This window comes from Tenrec ecaudatus, chromosome 13 (genome assembly GCF_050624435.1).
Source record: "Tenrec ecaudatus isolate mTenEca1 chromosome 13, mTenEca1.hap1, whole genome shotgun sequence".
In the NCBI taxonomy this organism is placed as follows: Eukaryota; Metazoa; Chordata; class Mammalia; order Afrosoricida; family Tenrecidae; genus Tenrec; species Tenrec ecaudatus.
The window spans coordinates 32,511,595-32,536,146 of NC_134542.1; the positions used below are offsets into that span (position 1 = coordinate 32,511,595).

The window sequence follows — 24,552 nt, forward strand, 5'->3', positions numbered from 1 at the left end:
AAAGATGGGGTTTCCTAATGTTATTCTATGATGAGCCTTCTCCGTATGTGGATGAAGACCATGGGTACCTTGTTGTCAAAGATTATCCCTCTTCCCAAACTAAAGATGCAGTCAAGCCTGGGTGCTATCAGGGCAGAGCCGTAGTTCTCCCTCTCCTCTATGGAGAAGAGTTGGCACCTCTGAGAACCACCCAACTTCTGAGCTGAAACAGAAATAGTATGAGCATTATATTACAATCCTCTATTATAATATAGTCCCAATACCCAAGTCTCAACTAGATCTGCATTGCACATTCATGGTTAGCCCCTTGGTTATCCCCTTGGTCAGCTTCTGTCTGATGCGTGTTGGACTTCCATAATTTCTCTCTTTGCTTCTATTCCTTCCCAAACTTTCCTTCATATTTTCCAGCTCTTGGTCACTCTGGGCTACATTTTGGATGATATCTCCAAAGACATCCTTTCCTTTACATTCTCTGTCCCACTAGGTCTACGTTATTTCACACCTCTTCTATTAACTACATGTTAATATCATCGTTGTAATTTCTAGATTCTAGAAGAACCTGTATAATAGTTTCCTGCTCCAAAATAGGTTCTTTCCAAAAGTCTTATTAGTTAGTGGTGCTTCTGTCTTTACTAATCAAGCCTCTTTTCGTGTTCTGTGAAATCCCATTTCCTCATGTATAAATGATGAAGGAAATGGAAAAAGCTGTATGAATCCCTTCCAACTGAAACTGGCTATGGTGCTGTGATTTAACTCACGACATTGACTTCAAAGCTTTTCTAAGAGATGCAAGAGTAAGAAATTGTTTTGTGAAAGAATGCCCATCCCCTAACAAATAAAAACAATTTAAAAGAGGAACATAACAGAAAGGATGTATCTTTGGCAGTGAAGATTGCACGTAAGACAATCGGTTACTTTCTCCGTTCATGACATTCGCTAGCACACACAATCATACACTTGAATTTGTGCCACCTGTCGAGGCTATGTTTCTCGGGGGAGAAAGGATATAGTTTTTAATACTGCCATCTCTCTTTACGCTTTGTGTCACCTGATCCTTCCCAAAGTCTTTGCAGGGGCAGCACTGTATACACCAGGGTATGTGAAAAAATATTGCTACTTTTTCATACATACTTTTTTTCCAGTTCAGCTATACGCAGGTTTATTTCAAACAAAGCGTGTTTAAAAACACCTGTGTGATCAGTGGGTGGCTACAGACAAGTCATTTTGGTAAAACATTGGCCTTAGTCTCTCTGGCATACCTTCAAGGAAAAAATTAAAAATCCAATCAAAACCAGCGGCTTCCTGAGAGTCTGCTGGGCCACTCAATGTCAAAGCACAGAGGTCAGTTCAGAAGGTTCTCACGATATTTGAGGAAGGATTCCAGAGATAATCCTGATAGATTTCCTTGAAGGTGACGAGATGATCAGGAGGCTTAATCAGAGAAAGTTTTAAGAAAATTGAAAATGGTATTAGAGAGGAAAAGGTCAAGGAAATTGCTCGGAGGAATTGTTTTCTCCACAGCTACGTGCCTGCTTATTCTTTGAAGCTTCGCTCCAGGAAGAGCACTGGGAAATCTTACCCGAGCCACCCTCCAGACCCTTCCGACTTATTTGTTTCTCCAAACTAATTACATATATTAAAGGAACATGATTCCAATCCCTCAAGGATGCCCAAAATGCCACCTTGACGTGGTGTCAATCAAAGAGCCCAGACTTGTCCCGAGAAGGATTACGGCCTTCAGAAGTGTGTAGGTCTAGATGGATGACATGTTGAGAAATGATAGCATCATATTTTTGAGAGTTTTGTTTAATAAAGGTTTCTATGATTGTTGTAGCCATACTGACTTGCCTATTTGTTGCCGATAGAAAGAGGTTTGGGTAAGTCATGGTATCAGAACTGCGTGGCTTGAACCCTCAGACTGTACCGAGTCAAGCATTCGAGCAGCTGAACCAAAGAGTTGCAGGCTTGGCAGAACTTTAGACTCCCCTGAGTCCAGTCCCACCTAGTTCCGATGTCCCGCCTCAAAGTGCGCAATGGAAGGACGCTTCCTTAACTCTCTCCAAGAATAAAAAAGGCACATCTTCCACACAGCACTAGGAGGAGAGCACCATGAAGCCAGTGACTTTGTCTGGTTCCCTCATTTTTCCAGAAACGAGACCACATTGCAGGTGCTCAGTACGTGTGTATTAAACAGATACATGCTATTTGTCAATGGTGAGGAAGGCCCTCAGAAAGTTCTATTTTAAAGTGAACTACGGTAACACCCTGCTGCCTTCATAGTCCTAGTTTGACTATATGACTGAATAAAATAATCCCCTCTTCTGAACACTGGGTTTGAAACATTTGGAAAATGTTACCCTGCTTTCTTTTCCAGGATAAGTAGCTTTAAGCATTCTCTCCAGCCAGTTCCCTCCCTTCTGGACAAACTCCAGTTGGCTCTTGTTCCCCTTAAAGGGTAATTCCCAGAAAGGAACGCAATACTCCTAGGTACACACATCTGACCAGCTCAAGTCATCTTGCACAAACACTCCCCACTTCTATTCGCACAGCCTCATGGGGACGTTCTTCTCTACTGTTATTGTTACTTTTTTTAATAGTCACGTTCTGTTGTTGACTTACCCTGAGGTCACGGCCAAAGATAAAGTTTGCTGGGGCAGACATTTAGCAGGTATGAATGACAAAACAGGCACTGATATTAGTGAATGATGCGCATGGTGTTGTAAATGCAAGTTGGAGACGTGGAAACTGTACTGAATAAGCAATTGGCTAATATTACAAAGCGCTTCACTGTAGACTCGCCTAATCTTGGGAATCGCCCCAAGCAAGTAATGCTGTGCAAGCAGATTATCAGCCAGAAGAGCCTGTCAGAAGAGATCGTTCACCATGTGCTCTCCCTGGCTTAAAGCTCACTGCAAGTGTTCCTAAGCCAAAGATTTCTGCGGTAAAAGAAGACGGGGAAGTTCAGAAGACTCTGGACACTCCCTTTCAGTCCCATTTTCCAGGTTAGTATGGTGGGATTTGCTTTTGTTTTCTCGTCTTAGAATTAATTAATAGAATGGCCACTCTAAATTTCTCACGAGAAGACCGTCAAAACTGCTATCTTGGATGAGAGGAAATATGGCTATTTATTCTTCGGTGTTTTTAAAAGATGAACTTAAAATGACCAGGACTTTTTTGTTGTGTGTGTGGTTTTTTTGGTTTTTTTTTTTTTGCTTGTCCTGAATAGTTGCACAAAGGATTAAACAAGATTCCAGGGAATCCGGTTTCAGAGGACTTGTCTGACTGCTTTGTCAGAGAAAAGCTGGGATGAGCAGGAAAGATATAGGAGCTATTGTAAAAGCAGACCTCGGAAAAAGAAATTGCACTGTGTCCTGTGGTTTGATACTGCGTTCCTTCCAAGCTCCTTGTTAGGAAATCAAGTGCTTTGCATTATGTTTCCGTGAAGGTGTATTGCAGCACTTTCTGTTTCTTCACCTTGAGTACCTGGAGAAGCGCGTGTCTTTTCTTTCAGTTATTCCAAGTACTGAAACCCCCAGAGAGTGCAGGCATATGCCCATGTGCATTCTCGCTCATCAACCATCCCACTTAATGACCTCTAGAGCAGCGGTTCTCAACCTGCAGCTTGCGACCCCTTTTGGGGGGAGGGGATGGTCAAGCGACCCTTTAACAGGGTTTGCCTAAGACTGTCAGAAATATGTGTTTTCCAATGGTCTTAGGAGACAGCGCTCCTCTACCTGCCTCTAGGCGGGTCTGCCCATATGCAGATATGCCCACATCTGAATGCCCATGCTACACCATGCTTCAAGACAAAATTTCATTTATTTGTCCTTAGAAATAAGTATTTCACAATATATAATTACATATTGTTTTGTGATTAATCCCTATGCTTTAATTATGTTCGATTTGTAACAATGAAAATACATCAGCCTGTACAAATAGGAACTGGAAACACAGGGAATCCAGAACAGATGAATCCTTCAGGACCAGTGGTGAGAGTGGCAATACCGGGAGGGAGGAGAGAGGGTGGGGTGAAAAGGGGGAACCGATTACAGGGATCTACATATAACCTCCTCCCTGGGTGAAGGGAGACATTGGACAGTGTAAGATATGACAAAATAATAATTTATAAATTATCAAGGTTTCATGAGGGAGCAGGGAGTGGGGAGAGAGGGGGAAAATTGAGGAACTGATGCCAGGGGCTTAAGTGGAAAGCAAATGTTTTGAGAATGATGAGGGCAACGAATGTACAAATGTGCTTTTCACAATTGATGTATGTATGGATTGTGATAAGAGTTGCATGAGCCCCCAATAAAATGATTTTTTTAAAAGAAAAGAAAATACATCCAGCATATCAGATACTTATATGACAACTCATAACAGTAGCAAAATTACAGTTTCAAAATAGTAATGAAAATAATTGTATGGTTGGGGGTCACCGCAACATGAGGAACCGTATGAAAGGGTCTTGGCATCAGGAAGGTGGAGAACCACTGCTCTAGGCGGTCCATGTCATTCCTTCAGGCGTTAGACATGTCTTTCTGGGACACAGCAATTGATACCAAATATGGAAAAATACCTTCTCACTGCCATAGAATCCATTCTGACTCATAGTGACCCTACAGGACAGGGGAGAACCGTCCCTGTGGGTTCTCGAGACTGTCACTCCCTACAGGACAAGGAAGCCCCATCTTTCACCTGAGCGGTTTCAAACTGCTGACCTTGGGGTTTGCAGTCCAGTGCATAACTCCTATACTACTAGGACTCATATGAAAACATATCTTGAATAAGTTAAAATTATTTACTCCACAGTTGATGATAGAATTGTGTGTGTGTGTGTGTGTGTGTGTGTCCAGCGACAATTTGCCAAATAATAATCAGGAAGCCTCAGAAGTGGTCTCAGAAAACGCTGCTGGTCTTCTTTCCTTGGTCCCTGCAAACGTTCGGACTGTCCTTCTACCGGAACAAACTACTACCCAGCCCTGACTCATGCCCACGCACCACCATTACTATTTGGGGGCCTGCTGCTACAGGCCCTGTGTCCATCCACCACACTGAGCGCCTTCCTCTACCTGGGCAAGCAGATGTGCTTCTCCAGGGACTGGTCCCTCCTGACAACATGTCCAAAGTTCATGAGACAGAGGCTTGCCACCTTCTCTTCTGGCTGCACTTCTTCCCACACAGAGCTGTTCATTCTTCGCTCAACCCACGATCTTGTCGTTATTCTTTGCCAACACCGTGCATGGAAGCCGTAGACTCGAATTTCGTTTTTCTGACCCTTTCACTTAGTATCTGGAGTTGGGGCCACATACTCCGTCATGCTGAAAGTGGCATCAGGTGTTTAACCCTTTTTCAGCAGATCACATTTCCCCAGTGCAGTTACATCCGTTTGGTGCCCTGCCTGCTGCTTCTCTGAGCACTGACAGTGGCTCCAAGTAAAATGAAATCCTGGGCAACTCCCATCTTTCCTTCATTTGTCATAGCCTTGTGCCTTGGTCCTGCTGTGAGGGATCTTCTTTTCTTTCGGTGCTGGTGTAACCCAGACGGAAGTTTCGAGTCTTCGACCTTCACCAGTGAGGGCTTTGCTCTTTTCATTTTCAGCAAACTAGGTCGTGTCATTTGCATACTGCAGGTTTTAAGGGGCCCTTTCTCCAATCCTGATGCCACATTCTTCTTCCCAGAGTCCGACTTCTTGAGTTATTGGCGTGGCATTCAGGTTGAATACCGGGCAGGTATGGTGAAGGAGACAACCCTGACGCGAACTCTTCATGACTGAAAACACCCAATATTCCCTTGTTCTGCCCAAACGACTGTCTCTGAGTCTATGTCAGATCACACAGGACCACAGTGAAGCATCCTGGAACTCCTTCCTCTCCATCTCGCCCATCACTTGTTATGATCCACACAGTTGAATGCTTTTGCATAGACTAAAACAAACACCCAGGTGAACATCTTTGTGGTATTGTCTTTTTTGAACTAAGATCCATCTGACATCAGCAATGATATCCTTTAATCCCCATCTCCTAAACACATAGGATTTCTGGCAGCTCCCTGTAACAGTGCAACTGATTTTAAATTATCTTCAGCAAAGTTTTATTTGCGTGTGATATTAATGATATTGTTCAATAATCTCCTCATTCTACTGGGTCGGATTTCTTTGGATTGGGCACACCTACGGATTTCTTCCAATCAGTTGACCTGATACCTGTCTTTTCAATTTCTTGGCCTCGACCAGGATGAACTTCCAGTGTTGCATCCACTTAGAGTTCATTAGATGCATTCAGTTACAGTATTAACTTAGTGTTGAAGTGCAAGATTAGCTGATCATAAAGAAAAGAGCTCTTAAAATACATCAGTCATATTTTATCATTGACCCAGGAATCTGTTTTTCTCAAGGAGAGAAGCCGAGAAAAGAAAAGGGGAGGTTGGAGTATTTGCACAAATGTTCTCTCTCTTTTCTAATTATGCAAACTTAGAGATGGGGAATTAGCTGTTTCTCCTGCAGTTCTCCCCGGTTGGGGCACCGCTGCATGTTTATCATCGTTTCGCACAGATGTTACATTTTATGAAATGTGACTCATTAGGGTGGTACTAGATGGAAGAAATCCCTGAGGACTGGGTGATTCCCCAATTCTGCCTCACTGAAAACCTGAAATATTTGAATAGAATATTTCCTGGAAAAAAAAATAGGCAACGAGATTTTGCCACACTTACTGAATCCGAAAGACGTGCGATTTCAATCTCATTCTTGTCTCTGGGAGGATTGGGGGGGGGGGGATAGTACTGTTGTTTTGAGAGATTTCGTTTGCAGAATGTTTTTAATTTGCATCATCTTCTTGTCTGGAGCCTTGGTCCCTGTTTTTGTTCCATTGTGCCAAAAAAAAAAATAGCATTTACTGGAGGACATTTGTTGAGTGACCACTTGGTATGCAGCCCTGGATTGTGTGGTGCTGGGAGACAAAATTTATAGTAAAACAACTAGAATGTATAGTCCTGCCATCTTTAAAATTATAAGCCAGTTAGAGAAATACAAGGGCAGAATCATAAGTCTTCAGAACTAGATGTCGCCTGCATTTTCCATATCAGGTGCCTAATGTCATGAGTGAGAAAATGACTCGTCCGGAGTCATGTAGCTCGTGACATATAGACCTAAGGCTTAGAACCACCTCTCCTGGCTCCTCATACCATGGTCTCATGTGGACCACGTAACTTTATCCACAGTAATGTATCGAGATAAAACAGCTGCCCACAATTTTAATAAGCAAATAACAGAAGCACCTAAGGGGGAAACCAGAGATGTGGGAGTGGGTTACACCACCCTCCAGGGGGCGCTGCTCCACTCATGAACTGGGTTCCCTTCAAGGGACCATCTGTGGTAGAGGACAAACTGAAGATCTCAGAGCCCCACCGTGGAATTGAGCAAAGCAAGAAAAGAGATGGAAAGTTTTCTTACTCTTTTTGGGTTTGTTCTTTTTTACATACGCCCTGTTCATGAAGTGCTAAGCCGGGACATGCATATACAACCTTGGAGAATATCCCTCCCCTTAGAAGGCCAACGGGATATCAGGTGGAGAGCTTGAGAAAGGTGGAGCTCCTGAGTAAATGACACACTTCCGGCTTACATGTTGTCCGTTCCACCTGGAGGGCCAAAAGGGGCGTAGTGACTTAGTGCACTGTGGAGCAGTGAAGAACATGCCTTTACCCAGGCAGCCTCTCTTCATTTGTTTCTCAGAAACCAGCTGCCGTGCTCTTGATCGGAGGTGGCTTAGGTTCCTGATCTGTCAAACTGGTTACTGATTTTTTTTTTTTTTTTTTTTTTTACATCTTGCAAGGACTTGAACGGTAAAGTCAGCAACAGCCTCTGGAATAGAACTGATTCTGGGAAAGTGCACACCCTACTCGGAAGTAGTCCCCAGGACCCGCAGTCACAACAGGGGCTCAAAATGAAAAAGGAGCTGTGAAATAACCACAACCGCTCTCTGGTCTGTGTGCCATTCTAAGCTGTCTCGCATCCAGCCAGCTCGTTTGCAGGAAAGAGAGGTTTCCTTTTGTTTTATTTTGCTTTGGAATAAGCCCAGGTACAGTTCTGGTAAAGGAAAGCAGGACTACTCTCTCAATTCAGTATCCTTTAAATAATCTTAAAAAGCACAAACAACTCTTACACCCCAAGACCTAGTGGTAAAGAACTTAAAGTATTTACCAATTTGGATCCAAATCTAATCATGCCAATTTACTAGCTTGACGGTGTTTGGAAGCACTTTCACTTTCCTCATCTTCAGTTTCTCAATCTAAAAAGAGAGTCCTCAGACAAATGTCTCTCCTAGCATACATGCCTGGCCTTAAAGGATGATATTCAGAGCCTACTCAGCTATGTAGCGATGCCTTCGATCCCTATCCAGCAGCCATCCAGATGACTGCCCACCCAACATTTGGTATGTCTGATATGTCGATTGCTTGCCCTTGACTCACTCTATTTGAACAAATTAAGTTGGTCTTGCTTCTATTAAGCCAAAGGTTTCTTGGCTGTCCTGTCAACATATTCCGCTCTCACTCTAGTGTGGGAAACAGAACTAAGAAGAGACTTTATGTGGATCAACTCTCAACATTCTTACGCTAAGGAGTCTGGGACGTCGGGGCTCCTGTGGAGGGAACTGTTGTGTTCATGGATTGGAGCTACATCCCACTCACATTCTCCTAAGTAAAAGTTATTTCCCACAGTGTCCGCCCGCACATGGCTCCTACTATATACGCTTGAAGGTCAACTGTGTGAAGGCTGTCTGCCTAAAGGTTGACTGTCATCAAAAGCAATGGTCTGTCTCACCCTAACTGGGGCCCACTGCCTTCTGATAAGTACTATAGATTATTCTTCTGCAGAAGAGTTCAAAGACACTTGAGGTCAAGCCAGCTCTGAGACAACAAAAGTTAGGCTGCCATCTTGACTCTAGAGCCTCCCATCTTGTTACTTCTGTGCCTTTCTGTCACATGTATGCTTCTAATATGACCCCTTCATGTAAGCACGTATGTGTTTATCATATCTTGCGTGCCCGAGATTATATAAGCTCGTGATCGAATACGGTACTCCTTCATTCTGGCTCGGTCATCATGGACAAGGTGACTCCTTGCCTGCTGGTCTCATGCCTCTTTAATTTGCCCTTCAGTTATACAACCTCCTCCTTGGACCCACTCAGTTGTGAAGAATGGTCCCCACACTCTAGAATTAGAGCCACAGAATAAAGGTAGCCCTTTTTCCTCATGTCTTCAATGGTCGGAGCACAATTATCAAACTCCTTGAGTCTTCCTTTCCTACTGGTTCATCAGCCATGCCAACAAGGCCGTCATTTCAAGTCCCCTTACCCTCCCACCTCTCTTCTTTCCCAGTGCTTCAGAGCTCAAGAAGTTGCTCATCATGCAGCTTGACCATGACAAAACAGAGTTCTGGGATTGCCCGCTTTGCTTTCCGTACCCCAAAAGAACTGGGTGTGCATCATGAATGTCTCTGAGCACCCATCATTTTCTGCCATCCAAATTGTTTGGTTACTATCAACGAGTGAATCTTTCCATATGTGCTCCGGTTTACCTTTCGCGGCTACATTTCATTGTCCATGTTACCCCATCCTCTCTCCTATCTCCTCTTAGGGGGGAAATGGTAATAATATTTTCAAGTATAACGCTGTGTGAGTGAGAAGTTCTAAAATCATTGTCCTCCTTTTCCTCCACTTTTTTTTATTGTTGCTGCTGCTGCTGCACTGAAGAAGCATTACTGCTGTCACCAAATGCACTTATTACCTTTTTGTTTTGCAAAGTGCCTGCAACCTCAATATATTCTGCAATTCCTCTGACTGCTGTTCTTTCGCTTTCAAGAGAATAGCCTTCTCTATCTTTAAAAGAGTAAATACCCCGATATCACTTAAAATTAAAACTAGTGGCTGCCAGCTCGGTTTCATTCAAAATGCGATTAATCACCAAAACATCTGTCGTGTCAAACTATGATGAACTGGAAAGCAAAGGTTCTCTAAGATAGGAGCAAACTTTCCACTGTTTGCCGTTAGTGTTCTGAAGTGCAGCTCTGTCTGCAGACTTTTCAGGTCAGGGCTAAATATTTTAGACTCAGACAAATATAGCCATGTTTAGCCCTTTTCATTGTTTAAACCATGGGCGGTATCTATTTATGAAAAGTTTTATAATCTGTTAGGTGCCCTGCTGTGAATGTTGTTTCCAAAATTAGTTCTTCACTAGGCATAGCATTCCCCGAGAAGACACTAAAAAAGATTTAACCTTTAACTTTGACTGTTTATATAGATGAACACACATATCCACAATATAAATTTTACAATTCAGATCTCCAGTCACATGTGCTCCAAAAGTAAAGTTTCAGAAATCTTATGCCATCACAGTTTCCAAATCCAATGCCCACATTCTCCCTGGTCAAAAGTCACTTGTAAGTGGATTAAAAATCTAAGTAAGTGGGAGAATTGTAATTTTTATGAGTTAGAAGGTTAAATATTGATAAAATGGCAACATTCACAAACTGGCTTATAGATTAAATACAATCCCTATCAGAATCTTAAGTGGCTTCTTGATGGAAATTGACAAGCAGATTTTAAAGCCCTATGGCATTTCAAGGGACCCAAAAGAGCTAAAACAATCTCAAAAATGAAGAACAAGGTAGAAGCACTCTCACTTCCCGATCTCAAAACTTGCTACAAAACAGCCGTGCTGGCACAGGACAGATGTTAGCAATCCATGGAAATAATAGTCCAGAAAGACACTGCACAAAAGGGGCTTCCAAAAGCTCACTGGAAAATAGAATGCAAAGATAACGAAATGTTTTCATGAAAATCGTAAAGCCCTTTCACATAGATATCTTAGTTATCTAGTGCTGCTGTAACAGAAATATCACCCATGGATGGTTATAACAAACAGGAATTTGTTATCGCACAGCATAGAAAGCTAGAAGTCCAAATTCAGGGTGCTAGCTCTACTCTACAGGAAGACTTCTGTCTAGGATTTCTGTCTGGATGTGTCCTGGTTCTAGGAGGTTCCCAGCATGGGGACCCCCGATCTCAATGGCAGCTGAATTCCCGGCTCGTCTTTCTTGGTAGTACTAGGTCCCTCTTTGCGTGCTTCTCTCTTCTTTCATCTCATAGAGGCTAGAGATTGTGATGTCCACATTCTAAGGATCAAGGGTTCAGCTTGGTGACGAGGGTGGCCTCCCACCCTATTCAACAGGCTGACTGACCCCGTCAGGTCACATTATGGGCCATCATTACATAACGACCAGATTACATCACTAGACAACTGGTCGATTGCATTAACCACCCGCACCACAACGGGATTTAATTGCAAGTCATGTGTTGCACTGGAGAAATCTACTGCAAAAGCCTCCTTTAAAGTACTGAGGAGCAAAGATGTCACTTTGAGAATTGAGGTGTCCCTGACTCGACCCACGCCATGGTATTTCTAATTTCTTATATGCATGTGAAAGCTGACAGTGAATAAGGAAGACCGCAGGAAAAACGAGGCACTTGAATTATGGCGTTGATGCAGAATATTGAAAATATAGTAGGTTGCCAGAGGAACTGTCTTGGAAAAATTACAGCCAGAATGCTCCTTTGAAACACAGGTGGTAAGACTTCATCTCAGGTGCTGTGAACTTGTTATCAGGAGACACTAGCCGCTGGAAAGGCACATCCGTTTTGGCAAAGTAAACGGTCAGCAAGAAAGAACAAGATCCTCAAGCAGATAGATCGACTCAGTGGCTACAACAACGGGCTCAAACATAGCCATTGTGAGTCAGTATTGTGTTCTGCTAGGTGTTGGAGCTGACTCCAGCGTTCCTTACAACAACAACAACAACAACAAGCACTTAGGGATACTCTGTATCCCTATGACCAAAATGAGTTCTGCCATTGGATTGATTCAACTTCATTTAGTAGATTATAATTGCCCCATCGGGTTTCCCAGGCGATAATCTTTCTGGGAACAAACTGCCGTGCCTTTCTCCTGCAGAGCAGGTTGTGGGTTGAAGCCGCTGGCCTTTCCGTGGGTCGCCAGCCTTTCAAACACTCCCTCATGCTGCCAGAGCTGGAAAATCCTTTTCAGCAAAATAACGAATGACTTGGGAATGTCTCTCTGCTCTGACCCAGGCCTCAAAACATTACATTACTGGGGGTGGTAATTCTTTCCCGTGCGCCAAATAAAATTGAGAGAGAAGTGTGATAAAGGCCGAGGCTATTTCTTTTAATCAAATGTGAATAAGAAGCCTGTTTTAAAAAGAGCAATAAAGGAAATACTGTGCTGTACAGTATTCTATTTTCTCACCACTGTGAGACAGATATGGAGATAAACTTGACATTTAGGAGCTAGACATTAAGGTCTGCCATAATATCTCTAAAATCTCGACTCAGATGCCTCCCAAAGTCGGGAAAATAACATTGTGTGAACTCCATATGAGTTCCAATATTTTTAAAAATAGGAAGTTCACAAATAAAGCATGTTGTTCAATCTCGACTTACAGTATCCTTACCCTTGTTTAGAAGGAATTCAAAACAACTGCACTCTTTTTCTGCCTTCCCCTTGCACCCCACTTCAGGTTCTACTATTTTTTGGTACAACACTGATAATGATCAAAGCTGAGTATATTGGCCTTTCACCGTGTACCACCAACCCTGAGATAATGGCTTTAGGGATTTCTCATGTGTTGAGCACTATGTATTGCTCTCTCCATTTTTCTGAGCAAATCTGAGTTAAGCACTATGTATTACTGTCTCCATTTTTCATGTGAGGCTACAAAGGCTTCAAGGCAGTAAGTAAATTACTCAAGCCCACACAGCCAGGAGAGGACATAGGACTGGAATTTGACGTCAGCAGACCAATTCCAGAATCGGTTGGCCACTCTCCTAGATTGTCTGATATTTAACTTAAATCTATCCGTGAACTGTTCTAAGGTTTGTAAAAGACTTAAACTTGACAGTCTCTACTTGACCTAAGATGAATCATTCCCCATGTTGGCTCCCAGTAACCCATATTGCACCGACGAGGACACTAATTTCTGGATGGAGCAGCAAAACAATTGGTAGATCAGTAGGCACTGACTTTCCACAAAGACATCTTCCTTCGCAGATTGTCCAAGTGGAGTATGTAGAGCAGACTTGTAGACCAGCTTACAAATGCCTTTTATGAAAAGAGAGAGATCCCGGTATTGTGAAACTGGGTATAATGTCATCTGCACTTGATTTGATTGCTTTGTTTGTTTGTTTGTTTAGACAGTGGGAAATGTTGCTCATTCATATTGCCTTTGAAACTGAATAAAATATGTGTATGCCTAAAATTAAGGTTGCTATGATTTGGAATCAGCTCAATGCTGTGAATTGTTTTCATTGTGTTTTGTGATAAAATTAGCCAGCAATTTGTCCAAGGTAGGTTCTGCATTGGTGACCTATTAAAGAAGTTATAGTAAAGGTTTTGCTCAGTTCAGCTAACCTTCTTAAAAGCGTCTATTAATTTCCTAGATGATTGTTCCTCAAATCGTACCTCTCCATCTTAACTCTCTCCCTGTCTAAGAACTTTACATCTTTGGCAATCAAAGGTGGCAATAGTTTCCTTGCTTCCATTTTTATCTCTCCCAACCTATCTCCCATACTACTACTGAGTGACTTTTACAAAAATAAGGTTTTGATCATGTCACTTCCCACTGCAGCCAGTATTACTTGCTCCCAACAGGGAACGGAATAAAATCTAAGCCCCTGAGTATGACATTCAAGTCTTTATCACTCAGCCACTCCCTGTTATATTGCTTCTTCTCTAGTCAAACCAAAACACATCTATTCATTTGTCTCAGTGTTGGCGTTAGTGGATACGGGAATTACAGACACACGAGGTGCATTCTCTATCAAGGATAGGACTATTCCAAGATTTGGAATGAGAGGGTTCAGTCGAACCATCAACACTCCCTCCTAGGGTGCCATCTCTCAACCAGCAGGAGCTGTCACCATTGCTTTCCAACATTAGTTTCTATTTAAACTCCATTCACACCCCTTTGGTGAATAAACAGGATTTATAAAGCATTACTATGTCTCAACACCTTCCAAAAGGAAATCGTTCATCCAAAGGGCAGCAAAATATTCTGGTGCCAAACATCTTGAACACATTCTTGGGTGGGGTATACAATTTATGTTTGAAAGTTAGCAGGGGTGTATGTGTGTGGAAACTGTGCCTAATTAAGCGCACGCACACACACACAGTTGGTCGGTCCGTCTTTCCTAGGGAGTTAGCCAGCCCTTGCAAAGCAAAGATTGCTGACCTTATATGTTAGCTGGATCACAGATCGATGTTTTCACCACAGTTTCTGTCCCGTGTCCACTGATTCTTTTTATTCATTCCTGTCATCCAATCAAAAGGCAAAATACATGTTGCTCCAGGACAGCCCTTGGATTTCACAGGAAACGTGTTTACCATTTAAGGTCTTTTCATGAGTAGGTCAGAATTGAACTGATAATAGCAGGTTGGTTATTAGGAAACCCTGAAGGTTCCGGGTGGTGCTAAGTATTTGGCTACTATTGGGAAGGCTGCTGTTTTTAATTAGCCAGATGCACTTTAATAGAAGCATCCTGGGGATCTATGGGACAAAGTTCTACTGTGAGACTGGGGTGACCATGAATTGGAATCAACTAGAGAGCAACTAGCTTGGTTTGGTTTGGTTTGGATTCTATGGGAAACTACTCAGTCAATCCACATAGACAAAGGTCAGGAACTTCTGATTCTTTCCTCTGTTCACTGTAGGCTACACTCTCTACTTTCTTAATATTTTGTAAGGTGCGTAGTTTTGCAATAGCTCAAGAGAGCCCATCTAGCTCAGCATCAGGGAATGAAATTAAGCCTCTCTTCATTCACCACATGTTCTGCCAGAAGGAATCTTTGTATTTTCGCTAAGGTCGAGAAACAAAGTTTTTCCCTCAATAGGCAAATATCGTTTAATATTTTAATGGTACATATTTCTAGCAGATGTCCTTCCTCTAACACATCTGGATTTTATAGACTGTTTGTTAGTTCACTTTCTGCCAGGACTCTTGCAGTGAAATGGACTTATTCAGAAAGGAGTTTCGGCTTTCCCATATGTTGACATCCAAATTGATCAGAAACCAATTTGTTTAATATAATAAGTAATCCTTTGTTTCAGAACTAGACATTTATCATTTGGTTATTTACACAAATGTAGCCCAGGAAGATAACTTGGGTTTTCATATCAGTTGAATTCTCATAGTAAATATGCCACTTTACATTCTTTAGGATCCAACCCACTAGCCTCATGGATGATCCCCGAACGTTGCTCGAAGTCAAATATTTTTCATACATTGCTAAGAGACTGAAGTGGACCTACATGTGTTCATTGCCACACAACATGCTTGGCACTGACATAAGCAACCCCTCAAATATTTTATGATCCTGTAGAGCTGTAGCTGTCATTATTTCTATCGTAATTATTTGCCTTTCAACAGCACATGTGGCTCGAGACAAATACAGTAGCTTTTCTTCTCTTTTCATGCAAGATCAAGCTCCACCTTCTGGCACTGTTATTGGACCCTTCCATGCACTTACAAAGGGAGAAACCCATAGGAACATCTCCATGAAAAGTAACATTGTGACTCCAGCCAACAGTGACCTCAGCCAGCCTATTTAATAAATGGCAAGATTGCCTTTAAATCTGAGATAAGAGACCGAAACTTCTGATTCTCTCTTTATTTCTGCTACTGCCCAAAAAGGCTTCGTTCCATTGCCTAGACTCCTTTGAGTCTTTACTCAAAGGCTTTCATCACCTCTCAAAAAATTAAAGAAACATATCCATATGTGTGTGTGTCTACATGCTCAAACTAGGAATAAGCTTCTCCATATTTTCCTTCCATATCTTGCTATTATTGTTGCCCTTTCTTGTCAATCCCATCAAGAATGAACAGATACAGTATCACACAATTGATGACACAGCATCACAATAATTTTGAGCTCTTGTATTTAAATGGCAGAAATTCAAAAAATAGTAAACTTTCTTTGCAGGGCATATTGGTACTTTGAGACTGCAAATAGTTCTTCACACTTGCATGATCACACACCTAGTTTGTTTCGTCTCTCATACAGATGGTCTTTATTTGTTCAATAATTTTATTTCTTACCATGTGCAAGTCACAGTGTTAGCAAGGGTTGCAAACCTCAACGGCATCCTAGCAAGACTCATAAAGGGTGACTTGGGGCTGGTGGGGACTGTAGCAGGAGTGTATCTATCCTGTCTGAAGAGGAACACAAGTAGGAAATGCAGACTCATATTTAACGGAGAATGTAAATCATCAAATGAAGCTGAAACTTAGAGTGTGTAAACTCTCCCGATTTTTAAGTTTTCGTGTCTGCATCAAGCCCTTGGGACTCTTTTTCAGCCAAATTAAACATTACAGGCCAACAGTTTCCAACCTCTGTACATCACAGTTGGTTGGTAATGGGATAGAGCAAACCAGACGGAGCCAGGAGTCCAGGATAAGCAGACTCACTGGGAAACGATGGGGTTGCCAGAAGAGATGGAAGAGAGGAACGCAGCTAAAAGTCACTATGTGTCGATGAGAGTTTTTCAAATGTTGGCACCGTTGACATTTTGATTGGATACTCTTTTGTGATGAGGAGCTGTCCTGTACATGGTAGGGTGCTGAGTAGTAACTCTACACTCACCCCCATTAGATCTCAGTAACCCCCGCTCTTCCAGCTGTGGCAATTGACCTTGTCTTCAGGCATTTCCCTGAGAGGGAACACGGCCCTAGGTTTCGACTCATCGAAGTGAAGGTTATGGTGGTAACAAGGAATGGGAACCGGGGTCATAATAATATCTCCTGGTTAGGGGTCTGACCAAGGTGGGAGCTCAGAAACATGGCGGCTGGGAGCGAGCACGTGAGCAGAGGCGTGGAGACGTTGTCACGGAGCTCAGGCACCTCCAGAGGAATATGCAAAGAACCGGAGGCATAGAAACCTAAGACGGGATCTAAGAGCAAGGCACCAAGCCAGTTCACCCGGATCAGAGAATGAAGTAGAAATGGGCCACGATGACTGCCAAGTGATTCTTTGAATTAGGAACATGGCTGAGTCCAAGTTGAATTTATATGGTTTACAGGGGGGACTTGAAAGGCTTCGATGGTGGGGGTTAGAGTGATGCCGATGTGGAGACACAGAGGTAGGTCTTCAAGGTAGGGATGGTAGAAAGCAGGATGAGGTCCGTTAGGGTGAGGGGTTTGTCACAGCTGCAGAGAGCAGTTTGGGTCTGGGTCTGCTATTGGGTAGCTCTCATAAAAAATAAAGATAAATCTCTTGCTGTCCAGTCCATTCTGACTCACAGCAAAATGAGTTGTGCCACCAGGCTCCTTGTAACTTCAATAAGAAACCCAATTAAGGCAGAGACCTGCCCATGGCATTCTCTTCTGGAGTACTAGTAGACCATGACCTAATTCTGTTTTAGCCACTTTCCCTTGTGCCCTCAGGAGAAGGTTGAAGTCAGGGCCCCTGGAGAGACCTGTGACTAACATTAAATCTTGGGATTGTTTCCCTGAGAACAAGCAGGAGCCAACCACTCACTATTCTGGGAGGGAAAGGTCAACTCAGAGTTCCTGTGTCCATTTAATGTACAGTTTCCTCCTGCTCTGTTGATTCGTTCAAGATGTTACAAGCCTGCCTCTCCCAGGGGCAGCTGCACTGTGTGGCCCACAGCTGTTTTATTTTAAAACGATATTTTTAAAAGTTGGACATTTCCCCCCCTTAAAAATATAGATATCCATCTGTCCTTCAGAAACTGGAACCTCTGGCGGCACTAAATCTTTACTTTCCATGTAGGAACGTTTGGCCAGGGTTGAGTAGCCCTTGTCGGCTGAAAACAAATCTGATGCTATGAGGTTCACTCAACTCCCATTGCCTCCCCAATCTGACTGCTTCACCCACGACAGGTCTTATCGCTTGTATTTAAATTATAAGAGAAAAATAAAATAAATGAATTGTAGGAGGAAGATCAAAGTAAGTTTAATCTCTGACCAAACCAGAATGGGCTAAATGCCATCACAACTCAAAGATTCCTCTAGTTCTTTAAAAACATAAAAACAAAACACAAACTCTAGTCTTATCAGCAGCACCTCTTCCATCTCCCCAGTAGCCCGTGCGAAAACTCCCTCATATTCAGAATCCACGATGAAAGGATATCCCCACAAGGGCTCATCCTTCTTGGCGGGATTAAGGCCATTTACCCACACCAGGCCAGCTTCTTCCCTAAGGAAAGGTACCTCTTTCCTTCTCAGGAATATTCTGGAATCCATGATGGTTGTTAGCTGTAGTTCCTATCTCAAGGACTTCACAGGAAGTAGGCACCGCCAAGGTTCTGCCTTAGAGCTTAAAGACAGGCCCTAGACAGACTAGTTAGGAAACAGGTTCAGCTACTTTAACAAAGATCTCAAAGGTCCGCGGGGAAAATACTTTATGGCTTAATAACTCAGGAAGTGTTAGACCAGAGCCTGCAAGGAAGCACTGTTCCAGGGGCTCGTAAGGAGCCCAGGTGTCTGCTGTCAATGTGGAAATACTCTGTTTTCTGCACCCATGTAGTCCAAGATGGCTTGTAGCTGCTTCTATAGTCTAGCCAGTGAGCAAGTGGGGAAAGATGTAGGGCAGGGTCTGGACTCTGCTTCACAAGGCCTCAAAGATTGATCCATCACATCTGGTCCATCCAGAAAACTGAGAAGGCTGTTGGTTATATCTTCAAAGTAGAACTAGAATGCAAACGTGTTTCATCGCCTCCCTGCTCCACGCCGCACTCACCTCTGACCGGGATCACTTCTCAGGCCTCCCTGCTTCAATAACCTCCCTCCCATGCAACAGTCTATTAACATAGCAGACAGAGAGATTTTTCCATAAAATAAATCAGAATTCGTTTTTGTTTCTCATTCAAAAATCCTTCAATGGCCTCCACCAACCCCCTTAGGATAAATTCCAAGGTTCTTCAAGGACCTTCAAAGGTCTACATGATCTGACCTCCCACAATGTTATTGAGCGTCGCCCCTATATTCTTCCCTCGTATATTATAGATAAATACTGGCATCTTTGCTGTTCTCAAATAACTCAGACACACTCCTGCCCCCTGGCCTCTGCACAGCCTGTTCCCTCATCGGGGATGCGCTTCCATGGACGGCCTCAGGGTTCATCCCCTTAGCTCCTTCACGCTGTTGCAATGGTCCCCTTCTTAATGAGTCCTCCCTGGCATCTTGCTGGGACTTGCAGACACCTGCCAACACTCCTTGCCCTGTCTGTTCTGTTTTCCTTTTTCTAGAACATTTACCACCTGTGAATGAATTATGTAAATTTTAAAATTCTCTTTGCTGTTTATGATCTCTCTCCTCCTGCCCTGATATAAGACCCACAAGGAAAACCATCTTTATCTCACTTATGAAGAATCCTAATCAGCAAGAATTGTGCCTGATAAATATAGGCAGTTAATAATTACTGAATGAATGAATGATCGGGATTGAGAGATGGTGGTTGCCAGCTCTGGGTCAATCCCTAGATACCTGGTGAGATCTGAATGAGGTTGAAAAATTTAATTAGATCTGAAAGCACCTGTAAGCTGCAACATACTATACAAACAAAGTATAATAATTAGACAAGAACATGCCCCCCGGGGTTATCTCTATTTGCTAAAGAATTCTGTAGGGGAGTTGCTGAATTCTGTTTGCATCTTTGATTCTCCACCCCCACCCTTCACTATCACACTTACGAACATCTGTTCTAACTCAGAGGGGGGATTTCTCCATTATATTTCCCATTGAATATTTAGCTGAGAACCATGCATCTCCTCTTGAAGAGATTGTTTCAACGTTTCTTTGAACTAGCCCTCCTGTCTAATATACTACTGTGCACGTTTGTTAAAGACTAGGCATCTCTCCAGCAGAGGACTTGTGCTTTGAAGGGATTCTGTTCTAGCCAATTGTTTATCATCAACGTTGACCTCCAAGATTATGAGAGAGTGGAGGTTGGAGTGGAGGGCTGTGTAATCATACTGGCCTAGGGATAGAAGCAAGGAGATTCCTGACTTTTGGTGTGGATGATGATTTTAAACAATTCAACACCTTTTAAGGGTTTTTTTTTCTTTTTTTTGCATTTGGGGAATAAGATTCCTTTTTCTTACTGCTTCGTGCTTTCAAAGTGATTCAAATAGCCACCTGGACCCGTTTGCTTCCAACTTACTAATAGCTAAAAGAGTGGCACATAAGGAAAACAGATGAAGTAAGAACAGACAGGGTATGGGAGACTAGACTGGAAAGTGTTTTACACTTCAAGGGTCAGCCACCAAGAGTGAGGCGAGCAGAGGAAGGTCCCACGCCTGAAAGAATAGGACAGAACAAGAGGAGTCAATCCTGGCTCAGTAGACGGGACATGCTCATGTAAGGGTGTGGGGTGTCAAGAAACAAGGGCAGATCCCAGAGATAGAACTACCGGTCAAGGTCAGAGAGAGTCTGGCAGTAACACTGACTTAGAAGTAACTTCACAACCTGTAACCTGAGGCTTTTAAAATTACATTTTGGTTTTGAATAAATTTTAGCCAAGCCAATTATTTATTAAGCATGTGTTAAGCACCTGTGATATGTATATGTACTAGGGCATTATACGATCTCACTTATACAAGAAAAGAGGTAAATGTATAGGAAAAAGTCTATTAGTGGTTACAAGGAGAAGAAAAGAGGTTGGGAGAGGTGGGTGGTGATTCTTTAAAATACATTGACAAAGAGTAATATCGCGTAACGGATTATTATAATTTCTGCCAATGAGCTGTACATCTGTAAAAAGTTGAACTGGCGAAAGTAGTGCGACAAATATAACCGCAGCAACAACAGAAAAGTAACTACTGAGATTCTTTATATACAACCCAAAACCTGATGGCATGTGTTTCCTGGGTTTGGAGGTTTAGGGTAATGGTTACATGGGCTCTCCCTGTCAGTGGGCTAATAAAATGTTTGAGTTTCTGGGGATGGACAACAGAAAGGTGGGTGAAGGGAGACACCGGGCAGTGTAAGATAAGATAAAATAATAATTTATAAATCATTAAGGGTTCATTAGGGAGGGAGGAGGGGGGAAGGGGGAGGGAAAAACAGAAAATGAGAAGCTGATTATAAGAACCCAAGTGGAAAGCAAACTTTGAGAATGATGAGGGCAACGAATGTATAAGTGTGCTTTACACAATTGATGTATGTATGGATTGTGATAAGAGTTGTATGAGCCCCCAATAAAATGATTTAACAAATAATCCTTAAACTAAAATATCCCTGAAATAATCTTAAAACCAAACAATTCTTGAACTTCATGAAAAAATGTCTGCCTCTTTTCAGAACAATCTCTTTGGGATTAAAGTGTCAACACCACTCAAAAAATTAAATAGGGACCTTAGAAGAGAGTGAGTTTATATTCATGGGTGACATGAGTATGTAGGAAAAGCTGCTCAACTGGAAGGGTATAATCAACATAACGGAATTGAACATGTAGAAACAGAAGAATCATATGTGCTTTGTTGTATGTATTTTCAACAATAACAACAGCATAAAATTTAAAATTTTTTTAATGGATTATACTTTTTACTAGGGGTACAGACATAACAGTCATTGAACTTAAGAAGTTCACAGTTTGGTAGTAAAGAAACTAAAAACAAACAAGCAACGACAATGTAGTGTTGTTGGTGCCACAGCAGAAGTATGTATTGAAAAGAGAAGGGTGCAAGATGCCTAGTGGGGCTTATTTAAGGGCAATGTAGCAGCGAGGAGTTCCTAAACCCGAATGAAGGCCGAACATGATGGTAGGACAAGAGGAAAGTAAAAAAGAAATAGAGGAAAGAAGCAGGAGGCAAAAGACATTTATAGAGGCCTAAATACCGGCATGTACATATGTAAATACATATATAACGAGAGGGGAATAGAACTATGTACTCATATCTATATGTTAAGAATTAGGTTGCAGATGGACATTGGGCCTCGACTCAAGTACTTCCTTAACACAAGAAATCCCCCTGCCCCTGCCCGCCTCTCTTCCGATCCCCTCAGGGAATTGTCACTCCCATTACTCTTTCTGAGGGGTTTATCTTACATTTTGTGCATCGCAAGATCTGGATTGCACAAGTGTACATATGCAGATCTGGCAAGATTAGTAAGGCAGAACTAAAGCCATAATAGTAAGGGGAGGAAATATTAAAGAACTAGAGGATAGTTATGTGTTTCATCAGTGCTCTACTGCACCCTGGCTGTATCATCCCTTTCATGTGACCCCTCTGTGAGGGACTGCACAATTCTCTTATAGGTGAATTTTGGGTCTGCACTTTCTCCATTCTCCTTCGCATCAATTTGGTTGCTTGTTTTTTAAATTATGATACCTTTTCCCATAGACACGTCATGATCACACAGGCTCGTGTGCTTCCATGTGGGCTTTGTTGTTTCCCTGATAGATGGTGGCTTATTTAACGTCAAGCCTTTAAGACCCCAGATGCTATATCTTTTAATAGCCAGGCACCATCAGCTATATTCCCCACATTTACTTATGCACCCATTTTGTCTTCAGTGATCATGTCGCGGAAGTGAATATCATACCTTGCCACAATATTAGAACAAATTGTTCTTGTTCTGAGGTAAGATTTAAGTGGAGGCCCAGAGTCCATCTACTTCCCTATTGTATTTACATATATATTTTTATATACTAACAAATACACACATCTTTATAATTTACATATATACATATCGATATTTATACCCATATATAATTTTTATTTCCTAGTTCTTTCCTCCTGCTCCACTATCATGCTCACCCATCATTTGCCTCTCAGAAATTCCTCTCAGATACATTACAATTGGTCAAAACACCACCAGGAACACTGGCCCTCCTCACCATCAAGTTTAGGTCCCTTGCTATTCCCCTGTTCCTGATGTTATTGGCTCACTTCTCCCAAGCCCCTCCCTCCCTTGGAACCGTAGGTCCTGTTGCTGTCTCCTTGGGATTGCTTATCCTGCCTATCTTATATAGATAGACATCAAAAAGGAAAGGGGGGGGCCATATACATAGTTCCTGGTTTAACTACTGATCTTTGTGAATATCCCCCAAACAGTTCAGATGAGGTGCCAAGCGCTGCCCCTATGTCAGACGTCTATTTTCGAGATTCCCTGGGGACTTCTTGGCTCCCATTGGTGATCTGTTGAACCCCCCTCTTGCTTTGCCTGTCTGTGGGGCAGGCAGGCTGGCCACACTCCCTGCATTGGCTCTGCAGTGCTGTCCTCTGTAGCGCTGTGATGTAGGGCGGGGACATCATGCCTGGAGCTGGGGCCAGCCCTGCAGACTTCTTTGTGAACTGTTTCAAGCAGGAATGTCTCCCTCAAGGCTTGGTGCACCAGTCTCCAGAACGAGTACTACTAGCTCACTCTCTTTCCCCCTTCGCGCATTTTGTCCCACCAATTACATAGCTCCATGAAAGGAACAAAACTCTCTTTTTTCTACCGGATTTTGAATACTACCTCCAGCAATAATTTCCCTAAAATATTAGCTTATGTTACATTAATAACATAGAATTGATGCAGCCCACAGCACACCTAGCAACATTGCTGTTTCCACTGAAAGACTGACATTCAACTCTTACTAACCTAGAAAACTGGCCTCGTGTGGTGGGGTGGGATGGAGTGGGGGAGAAAGGCCACAAAAGATACCTTTTTGAAGAAAAACCCATCATATTGATATAATTGTAATTAAATATTTATATCCATAAACATAGAATCAAAAAATTGTTGGGTGCTGTGTCGTGCAAGTAGATGGGCTTAGAAAACTGTTGGAACTCTATGTCTAGCACTCAGGAGACCAGGGCTTTTAAAAAAGCGGATTTTGAAGTCCTCACCGCGTAAATATTAACCTGCACTTGGTTGCGGGCTCAAGCAGAGAAAGCATTTTCTTTGCGTCCTTCATGGAAATAATCATATTAAATAAAGACCCAGCAAATGTTTGTTAAATATTACCCTTTCTAGCCTGCCCTTCAGGCATTGTGAACGGAGAAGTGGCACCTATCAAGTTAACCATTACACCTTAGTAATTACTGAGCACCTTTCCAAAATGCGTTCTCACAGCAGTGAAGGTGGTCATCAGAAAGAAACTCAGCCTCCGTAAGACTTGGACATTTGTAATATGATCATAAGTCTAACCAAGATATACCCGGGGGCTTCAAAGAATCCTTGGGAAACTCCCATTATTTTTCAATTCCATTTTTAAAATTAATTTTTATTCTGAATTAGGTGGGTGGAGGGGCTACACTCTGATCAATATTGCATTCAACAACTTACTCTACTTATTAAGTTTCCAATAGCTTGCCCTGTACCCTGTAATTTCTCGTCTTCTTCCTTTAATATAATGTGATTATGTTGTATTCGCATATTGTACAATTTAATTGCTCAACCATTTTAAGAAGAGTTATGCAATCAATTTCAGATGATCACCTTCTCTTACTCATTATTGCGAGATACCAATTTCCCCCAA

At 42.4% G+C, this 24,552-nt stretch overlaps 1 protein-coding gene across 2 annotated transcripts in view; it reads left to right on the plus strand.

Annotated features, from left to right (window-relative positions):
- The window catches only part of CMKLR2 (chemerin chemokine-like receptor 2), a 50,896-nt gene that overhangs the window by 21,476 nt on the left and 4,868 nt on the right, over positions 1-24,552 (plus strand). The window contains exon 1 of one of the 2 annotated variants that reach the window (XM_075529493.1): positions 2,622-3,002. The exons of the other annotated variant lie outside the window; for it this stretch is intronic. The gene's annotated coding sequence lies outside the window, so the exon portion shown is untranslated. Of the gene's footprint in view, positions 1-2,621; positions 3,003-24,552 lie in introns of those variants that run through there. 2 annotated transcript variants of the gene reach the window in all.